Genomic DNA, 11349 nt, shown 5'->3' on the forward strand with positions numbered 1-11349 from the left:
GACTCCATGTCTCACATCCAGGGCATGCTGATGCAAAAGATGAGATCCCACAGCCTTGGGCAGCTCTGCCCCTGTGACTTTGCAGGGCACAGTCCCCCTCCTGACTGCTTGTGTTGAGTCTCTGTGGCTTTTCCAGGCTCACAGTGCAAGCTGCCAGTGGATCTATCATTCTGAGGTCCGGAAGACAGTGGTCTTCTTCTCACAGCTCTGCTAAGCAGTGCCCCAGTGGGGACTCTGTGTAGGGGCTTCAGTCCCACATTTCCCTTTCTCACTGGCCTAGCAGAGGTTCTCCATGAAGGCTCCACCACTGCAGCAAACTTCTGCCTACACATCCGGATATTTCCACACATCCTCTGAAATCTAGGTAGAGGTTCCCAAACCTCAATTCTCGACTTCTGTGCACCCTCAGGCCCAACACCATGTGTTAGCCACCAAGGCTTGGAGTTTGCACCCTTTGAAGCCACGACCTCAGCTCTACCATGGCCTCTTTTAACCATGTCTGGGACGCAGGGCACCAAGCCCTGAGACTGCACAAAGCAGCAAGGACCTGGTCCTGGCCCATGAAACCATTTTTCCTTTCTGAGGCTCTGGGCCTGTGATGAGATGGACTGCTGGGATGACCTCTGACATGCCCTGGAGAGATTTTCCCCATTGTCTTGGTGATTAACATTTGGCTCCTCAGTACTTATACAAATTTCTGCAGACTGCTTGAATTTCTCCTCAGAAAATGGGTTTTTCTCTTCTATCACATTGTCAGGCTGCAAATTTTCCTAACTTTGCTTCCCTTTTAAACATAAGTTCCAATTCCAAACTATATCTTTGTGAGTATATAAAACTGAATGCTTTCAACAGCATCCAAGTCACGTCTTGGACACTTTGCTGCTTAGAAATTTCTTTCACCAGATACCCAAAATCATCTCTCTCAAGTTCAAAATTCCACAGATCTTTGAGATCTTTGGGCAAAGGAAGAGGGAAAAAAAAAAAGCCAGTCTCTTTACTAAAACATACTGAGAGGCACCTTTATTCCAGTTCCTAACAAGTCCCTTATCTCCATCTGAGACCATTTCAGCCTGGACTTCATTGTCCATATCACTATCAGCATTTTGGTCAAAGCCATTTAACAAGTCTCTAGGAAGTTCCAAGCTTTCCCACATCTTCCTGTCTTCTGAGCCCTCCAAACTGTTCCAACCTCTGCCTGTTACCAAGTTCCAAAGTCACTTCCAAATTTTCAGGTAATTTTACAGCAGTGTCCCACTACCGAGTACCAATTTATTGTATTAGTCCATTCTCACATGGCCTTAAGGAAATGCCCAAGACTGGGTAATTTATAAAGGAAAGAGCTTTAATTGACTTGCCATTCCACAGGGCTGGGGAAGCCTCAGGAAACTTACAGTCATGGTGAATGGTGGATGGAGAAGCAAACACATCCTTCTTCACATGATGGCAGGAAGGAGAACTGCAGATCAAAAGGGGGGAAAGCCCCTTGTAAAACCATCAGATCCCCTGAGAACTCACTATCATGAGAACAACATGAGGATAACTGCCCTCATGATTAAATTACCTCCCACCAGGTCTCTCCCATGATACTTGTGGATCATGGGAACTATAATTCATGGTGAGATTTGGGTGGGGACACAGAGCTAAATCATATCAACTAGGTTTAAACTTTCAGAAAGAGTGAAAGTGGTGAGCTTTTTATTAATGGCTGTTTCATCAGTTGTATCTGGTTCAAATAAATTGATCATTTTGCAAAGAAGGATGAGATCTGCAAGTAACTTGAAGATACTGCCATCATTGAAGTTCATGGGTATAAGATGCTTCATTTACAAGACTATAGTCAGGTTCATTCTCCAGGGCTTTGTTTATCCAGTTAACAAAAGCCCCTTTTTCCCCCTGATATGAATGTTGTGCGCCCTTACTGGAAATAGATGAAGTTCCTCTCACAGCAGTAATTATTTGCCTCATGTTCATTATTTTTCAGGATGTTTTGCTAATATCTTTCCTTTTTAATTCTTGCATCAGTAACACAAATTCTTCAAATTGATTTTGCCATGTTGGTTGTTGTCAGCAACTGCTAGAATTTTCTCATATACCTTGTAGCCTGGCATAGGAAGGCTTGCTTCATTAAACAGGTCTTGGAGTTCACAGTCGCAGACATACCCACTATTGTGAATAATCCCACTAAACACTTCTTTTACTTCTTCAAGCTCCTCCCAAGAAATGGTAGTAGTACTGTTTCCAACTTTGGACAGGAAAGACTACCTTCAGGTCTTCATATCTCTTTATCTTGTAGTTTACTAGCTGCTTTCACATTCACTATCTTGTTTAAGCATCAAACCCACAGCTGAAGAGAAGGCCTCCCTTCTCAAGGGGTCAGAAACAGAATCACAAACTTTGACTTCTCATCCATCATTCCCCTAAGTCTTAACTTTAAGTGATGTTGTCAGTTTTCCTCCTTTATGGTGACTGGATGGGCATTTTTAAAAGGAGGCTGAGAAAACCCACATTAGCTGCTTACATCTAGGCATTTAAACTGCAGTGCACAATAATGAATCAGCTTAAATAAATCCAGTCGTGCTAAGGTTCTTAAGACACTGGATTTTAATTTATCTTTTTTCTGTTCTCTAGTAGCCTATCAGTTCTTCTGGGGCAGAAAATCTTTTTTTCATATTTATCTCTGGGTCTTCAGCATCTGGCATAGTGCTTGATATCAATCAAAGCAAACAGCTGTGTTTGAGATGTGATGAAAATTTAGACATGTAGAGAATCGAATGGTAAGAGGAACAAAATTTTAAAAAGGAAATCATAGGAAAGAATTTTGAGGAAAAACTATATCTTATAATGAAACACATCTATTGCAAATTAGGACAATTTTGACAATATATTTATTTCTGAATACAGATTATAAGATATAATTATTATTCTATAATATATGAATATATGCATGTATGGCATATATAACATGATATATTTTATATTGGAAAGTTATTTTTCTGCTTGAAATACAACACAATGAGCACCTGTATAACCTTCATCTAGATAAAGGTTCTTTATAGCTATTTTTCCCCTATCCAGGATTCAATCGAGGGATTATGCTTTTCATTTGGTTGTCACATCCTTTTAGCCTTTGATGGAGAACATACACACACACACACACAAACACACGCTCTTTTTTGTTCTTTGTGACAGTAGCATTTGTCCAGGCAATTTGTCTTGTATCTCAATCTTGATTTCTCTGATAGGAGACAAATCTTTACATTTAGATGCAGGTTAGGTATGTTTGGCAAAAATACTACTTAGGTGATTTTGTGTGTCTCAGAAGATGTATCATCACCAGAAGTACATAATGTCAGTTTGTTCCAGTGTTAATGATGCTAAATTTCATCAGTCAAGGTAGTGTCATCAAATCTCTCCAATAAAGTTACTGTTTTCTCTTTGTAATTAAATAACATGTAGAGCGATGTTTTGAGACTATTCTGTTAACCCAATGAATTTAGTGTCCATTGATAAATCTTCCTTGAATTATTACATATGTGTTGCAAAATAATGATTTTCTAATTATTTCACTTTCTCCACTTAAATTAGCTGATATGCTCTGTAAAGAAGAGTTTCTCCCTCCACACACTGACCTTTATTTTATAAGTGTGTAGTTACAGACTCTATTTCTGCCTTTGATGTATTTTAATCCATTACCATTATTATGGTTTTGATGCTCAGATTGTCTCACATTTAGCCAACGAGAACTCCTCCAAACTGGCTTCTGAGTCATTTTGATGTACTTCTCTCATTTGCTGAACACATATTTGCTTTCTGACCCAACAAGGTATGACAGTCTTTCCTTTTACTTTCCCTTCTCCAGACCTGTGAACAGCCTTTACTGTAAGGAACCTGCTGCCTTTTACTGAGGATGGTACTTAGATCCCATGGCCCACTGAGTTACTGTTACTGAGTATGGCCTAAATACTTCTCTAACCCATGTCTACTACCTCCACCCTACTCCATGGCAACAATCCTCAGTTGGTCTTATGACAAGAAATCTGGCTTCCTTTCATCCACTTTCTCACACTATAGTCAGTGTGATCTTGCCAAATGTAACTTTGTCCCTGCCATACCATGTGCATGTGCATGCATACATTCATGCAGTTCGTAACACACCTGAAACAATTCAGTGGTTGCCCTTTGGGTTGTAGAATGAACACCAAGAACATTAGAATGACCAAAAAGCATGTGGGGACATGGCTTGTCCTTTTCCCACACCCTAGTTGCATCTGGCCATTTTTGTCCAGCTCTCTATGCTTTATCAGCATTGGCCTCTTTTCCAAACGTATCATGCTTTCTCCCATCACAGGCTATTGTATGTTCCGCTCTCTGTCTAACATGGTGCCCTCTCACCTGGTATGTCAGATTCCTGACATATCGGTTTAGTGTCTCAGCTCCCCCTCCATGCACAGCTGGAGTGGACTCTCCATATGGGTTTGACTCACTTTGCACTCACAGCTTCTTGCCCCTTTTTTACTTTCTGCCCAGGGCTTCTCGGATTCAGTGGGCAAGAGCAGGAGCACGCTTCACATATAAGCATGTGTTGGGGAGTTAACTCTCCCAAGAGCACTCATTAGTCATGAGCAGAGGCCATGGCAAATGACACAAATCAGGTCTCTTTTTTCTCCTGAGCCATTTTACCAGCACATCACATCATCTCTCACCTCATCCCTTTGTTTCTCCCACACTACAGCATTCTGTACACCAGAGGTCACGCAAATCCTGTCTTCTCCTGTCCATTCTCACACTTTTACATTTTTACATAATAATCACAGCCCAGCTTTAATGTCACTTGCCTCATTGAAGTCTTTCCTGTTACCTCCAGTGAAAATTAATCACTCATTTCTCTAGAGCCATGATACAACTTCATGATTTCTATTCAAATATTATTTCATCCAACTTTCTTTTATATCGAGATATCTTGGTAGGCTTGTAGCTCATTGAGGTAAGAAACCTATTATAAGCTGAAACATGTCCTCCCAAAAATTCACGTTGAAGTCCCGACTCCCAGTACCTCAGAATGTGACTATTTGGAGACAGATTTGTACCAAGGTAATCAAGGTAAAATGAGGTCTTTACAGTGGTCCCTAAGCCAATATGACTAATGTCTTTATAAGAAGAGGAAATTTCGACACAGATGTGTACTGAGGGAAGATGATGTGAAGACAAGGCAGAAGGCAGTTATCTACAAGCCAAGGAGGGAGGCCTAGAATAGATCCTTCCCTCACAGCCCTCAGAAGAAACCAATCCTGCTGATACCTTGATCTTAGACTTCTCGCCTCCAGGACCGTGAGAAAATAAATTTCTGTTTTTTAAGCCACCCTGTCTGTTGCACTGTGTTATGGCAGTCCCAGCCATTTAACACACTCCCTGTATTTTTTCTCAGCTAACTAGCATCTCACACAGTGAAAATATATGGCGAGCCTGCAATCAATGTTTTCTTGTGTGGATTTAATTAATCACCATGCTACAATGTATTCCTTCCCTAGTATGTAAAAACTGTCTTTAGAGTCAAAGCTGAGTTCAAATTCTACCATCTTACTAGCTGAATGACAATAGGAAAGAAAGCAAATCTTAGGTTAAAGACAGGAATAATCATCATCTAACTCATAGGAGTATTTTGATAATTACATGAGATACTGTAAGGAGGTATTCAACATAGTATCTGAAAAGGAATCAGCACTCAATAAGTATTAACTACTGTTGCTGCCATAATGATTATATGTGTAATAAAAATATAGTGTCAGGGTGGAGAAATACATAGAAGTATATTTTGGTGATCCAGTCTAGGACAGATAATTTACCATGTACTGCACATTTTCTTCAATGTCTTAGTTAAAAGTGAACTAAAAAATACACTAAGTTCTTCAAAAGAAGAATGTCATTGTTCACTGTGTACTGAAACACTTTATGAAAATATTCGTGCCTTTTGGCTCTTACAATGAAGATTCATTACCAAAAGACATGTCTACAGGGTGAGATAGGCCCAAATGGCCAGGCAGTCTCCCAAAATGACAGGCTATTATGTTTCCGCTTCTGAAGGAGTTTCATCCATGAATAGTGCCTCTGAAAGACAAACTACCCTAGATGACATTCTTAATGGGACAGGGTTGAATTGGGAGAAAGTAAATCTAAGCACCTGAAAAATATTGTTACTTGTTACTCCTTTCTCGAAAATCGTTTTCTCACACCTGGGTCACTTCAGTGCTTGAATGCAAAATTTTACAGAGAATAAAAGCAGTGAAGTATGTGTATTAGGGTAAGAAAATTCAATCTAGAAGATGATACTATGGGATGTTATTTTTATTAAACACACACACACACACACACACACACACACACACACACACACAAAACAAATTAGGGCCCCTGGTCTCTAAGACATAAGGGAAGTGTTGACCATTTCAGGTCACAGGTGAAATCACCAAACCTTACTTTAAGCAAAGAAGCAACAGAGAGGAGCCGAGGGATGAGGACGGGCCAACTGTAATCTGAGTTCATCAGGTTGAGACTCACTGGCTTCAGCCATCTCCTGAGACAAGCTGGGACTGACATTTCAAATTTAAGAAGCACTATATGATTCTGCCATCTTGGTTTGAGAAAGCAGACATTGCCAACTGGTTATCGCTTTTCCTTTATCCTCTAAGGACGCAGTGCAATGTTTCTGTGTCCCTATGGCCAAGTTTTCTTATAACTAGTCAAGAAAATGCTCTGAATTCCCTTAGAGTCATATTAAGTGGTATGCTGCTCTCACAATATCCCTAGAGGGCCTGCTCCACTTGAAATACCACAAACCAAACCTATTCTGACTCCTGGAAACAAGACATCTCCCCACCTCCAGCCACTCTTCCAGTGTCCACAGCCCACAGGTACTAAATCTGCAGAGGCTCTCAAAACAAGGAGACACCCGAATACCTAAATCCTCTACCCAACTCAGCAGATAAAGCCCCAACACCTGTCAGCATGCCATATCCCAAATTACTTTACTCTCAGAATGGCTAGATCCTCTCCCCAAATGACCATAATCACTATCTTCAACTACAATAATTCACTTACCCGTTGCTATAATCTATGAGACATTTACCCCCAGATGATGTGCCATTACCTCTTCCTCCATATTTCCAATCATGTTACCCCTCTGACATTTGGGAGATTAGTAAAAAAGACGAGAGACATCCTCAGGGACTTGTCTATGGGTGAATTTATTGCCTTCTACTCATTGCATTTAGAGAACAGTACTCTGTGATTTAAAAGAAATGAAATATGGCTTACGTTTTAAAAATAAACACAGCTTTACATTTGCATTGATGCTGCTTGATAAAGATGTGTGTTCATTTTCTTTTAATAACTGCATATCCTATGACTGATATCTGAGAAACTGCCGTATTACAAACACCAGGTGGGTCGCAGACCTGCTGATGATATCAGAGTATAAACCAGTCAAAACCATTCCAGTTAAACTTTAAGCAATTGCAGTACTCACCACTGAGGATGATGAAACAAAAGCAGAGAAGCAAAAACCATTTATGGGAATGTTTGAATTGCTGTTCGGTAAACACAGACACTTGAGAAGAGTGAACCATAAACTGAAAAGCTTGAGTATGAGTGAGTGGGTGGCAGGACAGCAAGCAGCACAAGGTTTTCATGACCTAAGAGTAGAGAGTTTGTACAGATTGTGTCTATCATCGTAAATATTTCCACAATCCATTGAGGCAATGATCTCTTTTCTGAAAATGAACACTGATGTGTAGCTCTTTAATGCCTCCATTTGTAATGGCTATATTGTGCATTTAATTTATGGCATTTCCTTTGATCATCATTTAAAAATCATTTACTAAATTAAAAATTCAATTCATCAGTTATGGCAGATATTTTTTGCTCTTCCACTTTTCATCCCCAGCCCATCTCTGATCCCAGCTACAGTAGGAGTGGACTGGTCTATGCAAAATGCCAACATCCCATCTTAAGCTTGTGCATTTTTGTCTCTGCTTTTCTACATTAAGGCCTTTTTCCATGACCAAGGAACTTGCTTAATCCTACAAAAGCACAGCCTAGGAGCATGAGGGAGTTAAAGGTACAGAGACACACTCAATCAGCAGGGATAGGAACCGGCAGATAAATGCCCCAACCCCTAGTCTTTTAGACAAACAGTCCTAATAGGCATTCTGTGTGCTTCACAGAGGATCTTGCAAAACTGCACCACCAAGACTGCAATTCTAATGACACATCCTAATATTGGCTTCTTCTCTTTCCCTATCTCATTCTAAGCTTCTTCACTACTGATTCCTGGGTTCCCCTCCTAATGATAGCATATGCTCCCAGCTTCCCAACTTCTAATCCTATGCTCTGCTTTCAGGGGAGCCCAAACAAAGACAGAAATATCTTAAAATCTAGAGGTATTTAGATAGCAGAAACCAGGAATGAAGAAAGAATCCAGAAGCAGAAATTGGGACATGAAGGCAGTAAAAGCAACTTGGAAAATATTACCATCTAATCATTAAACAATATCTACTTAGTGTTTACTGAGTGCCACACGTGTTCCAACTACTAGAGACACTGCTCCAGGAACTGGCTGGTAAAATGATTCATTTACTGAGTTAATTTTTGTAAAGCACTTAGGACTGTGTCTAATACATATTAAGTGCTACATGTATACTAAATAAGTAGAAAACAGATAAATACATAAAATCCTAAGTGTCTAAGTATATCCCAAAGTTTAAGCCACCTCTCAGCTTTTCAACAAACTCCTGCTATATTTTAATTAAACGTTTTTATTTTTAGATAATTATAGATTCAGTGAGGAGGTTGGTTAAGGGGTACAAACATACAGTTAGCTAGAAGGAAGTTCTAGTGTCTGATAACAGAGTAGGATGATATAGTCAACAACAATTTATGGTATATTTCAAAATAGCTGGAAGAGATTTGAAATGTTCAAAATACAAAGAAATGATGACTTTGAGGTGATGGATATCCTAAATACCCAGATTTGATGATTACGCATTGCATGCATGTATCAAAATATCACCTGTACCCTATAAATATGTACATTTATTAGGTATCAGTAAAGAAGAGAAATAATAACAGACAGTTCCCATGTACCCTTTACCTAATATGTGTACTTTACCAGGGTAGCTTAATTTTAATTCTACTGCTAATCAAGATCACTCAAATCAAATTTTCTGGTACATTTTTTTTTTTGGGGGGGGGAAGGTGTTGAAATTTAGGATCCAATGATTTTTTAATGGAGGTGAAATTCACATAACATAAAATTAACCATTTAATGCTCATCAGTGATAGGCTTTATAAAGAAAATGTGGTACATACACACAAGGGAATACTATGCAGCCATGGAAAAGAACAAGATCATGTCCTTTACAGAGACATAGATGGAGTTAGAAGCTGTCATCCTTAGCAAATTAACACAGGAACAGAAAATCAGTGAGAACACATGGACACATGGTGGGGAGCAACACACACTGAGGCCTGTTGAGACAGAGTGGGCACAGGGAGGGAGAGAATCAGGAAGAATAGCTAATGGATGCTGGGCTTAATACCTGGGTGATGGGATAATCAGTGCAGCATACCACCATGGCACACATTTACCTACGTAACAAACCTGCACATCCTGCACATGTACCCCAGAACTTAAAAGTTGAAGAAAAAAAATTAGCCACTTAAATGTACACAGTTTCTGTTAATCTATGAATAGGTCATACATTCTTGTTTCCTTACATCATAATTTTTGCTGAAAACTGGACATATTTAATATAATATGGTAGCTCTGGATCAGATTCTTCCCCCTTATCATTGTTTTTTATTCTGTTTCAGCTTGCTGTGGATTGTAGTGGTTTGTTTACTTTTCTAAACTATTTTTGTAAAGTCTGTATTTTGGGAGTGTATGCTCTGAGTTCTTTGTTCCTTTAGCTTGTGGTTAGCTAGTGTTGACAGACATTGCTTTCAATGCCTGGAGCCAAGAACAGAAAAAAACAAACTTTCCCAGTCTTTGCAAACTGTCTTGAGATTGAGGAGCTCTTTCAATACTTAGGCTGTTTACAACTCTGTGTTAACCTGAACTTTGTGCTTGTACTGAGCCTAAAGGTCAGCCAAAGGTGAAAACTCTGGGTCTTCTCTGGTACTTTCCTAGCATGCATCCTGCCCTGGGCATACATGTGGCATTCTAAATTTCCCAGTATAGGTAGGCACCTTTCAATTCCCTGATTTACCAAAGAAACTCTCCCTCTGGCTTTTCATCCCAGGCTGTTAACTGTAATCTTTTGTCCCAGGCAGCAGTTGTTCATTTGCCTTACAATGTTTTCAAGGAATGCCCTTTGCATAGCCACTTCTTTACCTGAGAGAGTGACATCTATTGATTTTGACTTTTTAATAATCACCATTCTTGCAGGAGTAAGCTGGTATCTCCTTATGGTTTTTATCTGCATTTCCTCAATAATGAGTGATGTTGAACATTTTTTTCATATGATTCTTGGCCATTTGTATATCTTTTGAGAAATGTCTATTCATGTAACTTGTCCACTTTTGATGTGATTTTTTTTTTCTTGAGTTCCTTGTAGATTCTGGATACTAGTTGATATGGTTTGGCTGTGTCCCCACCCAAATCTTATCTTGAATTGTAGCTCCCATAATTCCCACATGTCACGGGAGGGATTGGTGGGAGGTAATTCAATCATGGGGGCAGGTCTTTCCCATGCTGTTCTTGTGATAGTGAATAAGTCTCATGAGATCTGATTGTTTTAAAAAGGGGAATTTCCACGCACAAGTTCTCTTATCTTGGCTGCTGCTATCCATGTAAGACATGACTTTGCTCCGCCTTGCCTTCCGTAATGATTGTGAGGCCTCCCCAGGCATGCGGAACTGTGAGTCTATTAAACCTCTAGCCTTTATAAATTACCCAGTCTTCAGTATGTCTTTATTAGCAGTGTGAAAACAGATTAATACAGTATGGTACTAGTATAGTGGTGCACTGCTGAACAGATATCTGAAAATGTGGAAGCAACTTTGGAATTAGGTAACAGGCAGAGGTTGGAACAGTTTGAAGGCCTCAGAAGAAGATAGAAAAATGTGGGGAAATTTGGAACTTCCTAGAGACTTGTTGAATGGCTTTGACCAACATGCTGATAATGAAATAGACAATGAAATTCAGGCTTAGGTGGTCTCAGATGGACATGAGGAACTTGTTAGAAACTGGAGAAGGTGACTCTTGCTATGTTTTAGCAAAGAGACTGGTGGCATTTTGCCCCTGCCCTAGAGATTTGCAGAACTTTGAACTTGAGAAAGATAATTTAGGATATA

At 39.7% G+C, this 11349-nt stretch overlaps 1 pseudogene; it reads right to left on the reverse strand.

Annotated features, from left to right (window-relative positions):
- The window catches only part of LOC105542751, a 114660-nt pseudogene that overhangs the window by 2791 nt on the left and 100520 nt on the right, over positions 1-11349 (reverse strand).

Source organism: Mandrillus leucophaeus, unplaced genomic scaffold (assembly GCF_000951045.1).
Source record: "Mandrillus leucophaeus isolate KB7577 unplaced genomic scaffold, Mleu.le_1.0 Scaffold267, whole genome shotgun sequence".
In the NCBI taxonomy this organism is placed as follows: Eukaryota; Metazoa; Chordata; class Mammalia; order Primates; family Cercopithecidae; genus Mandrillus; species Mandrillus leucophaeus.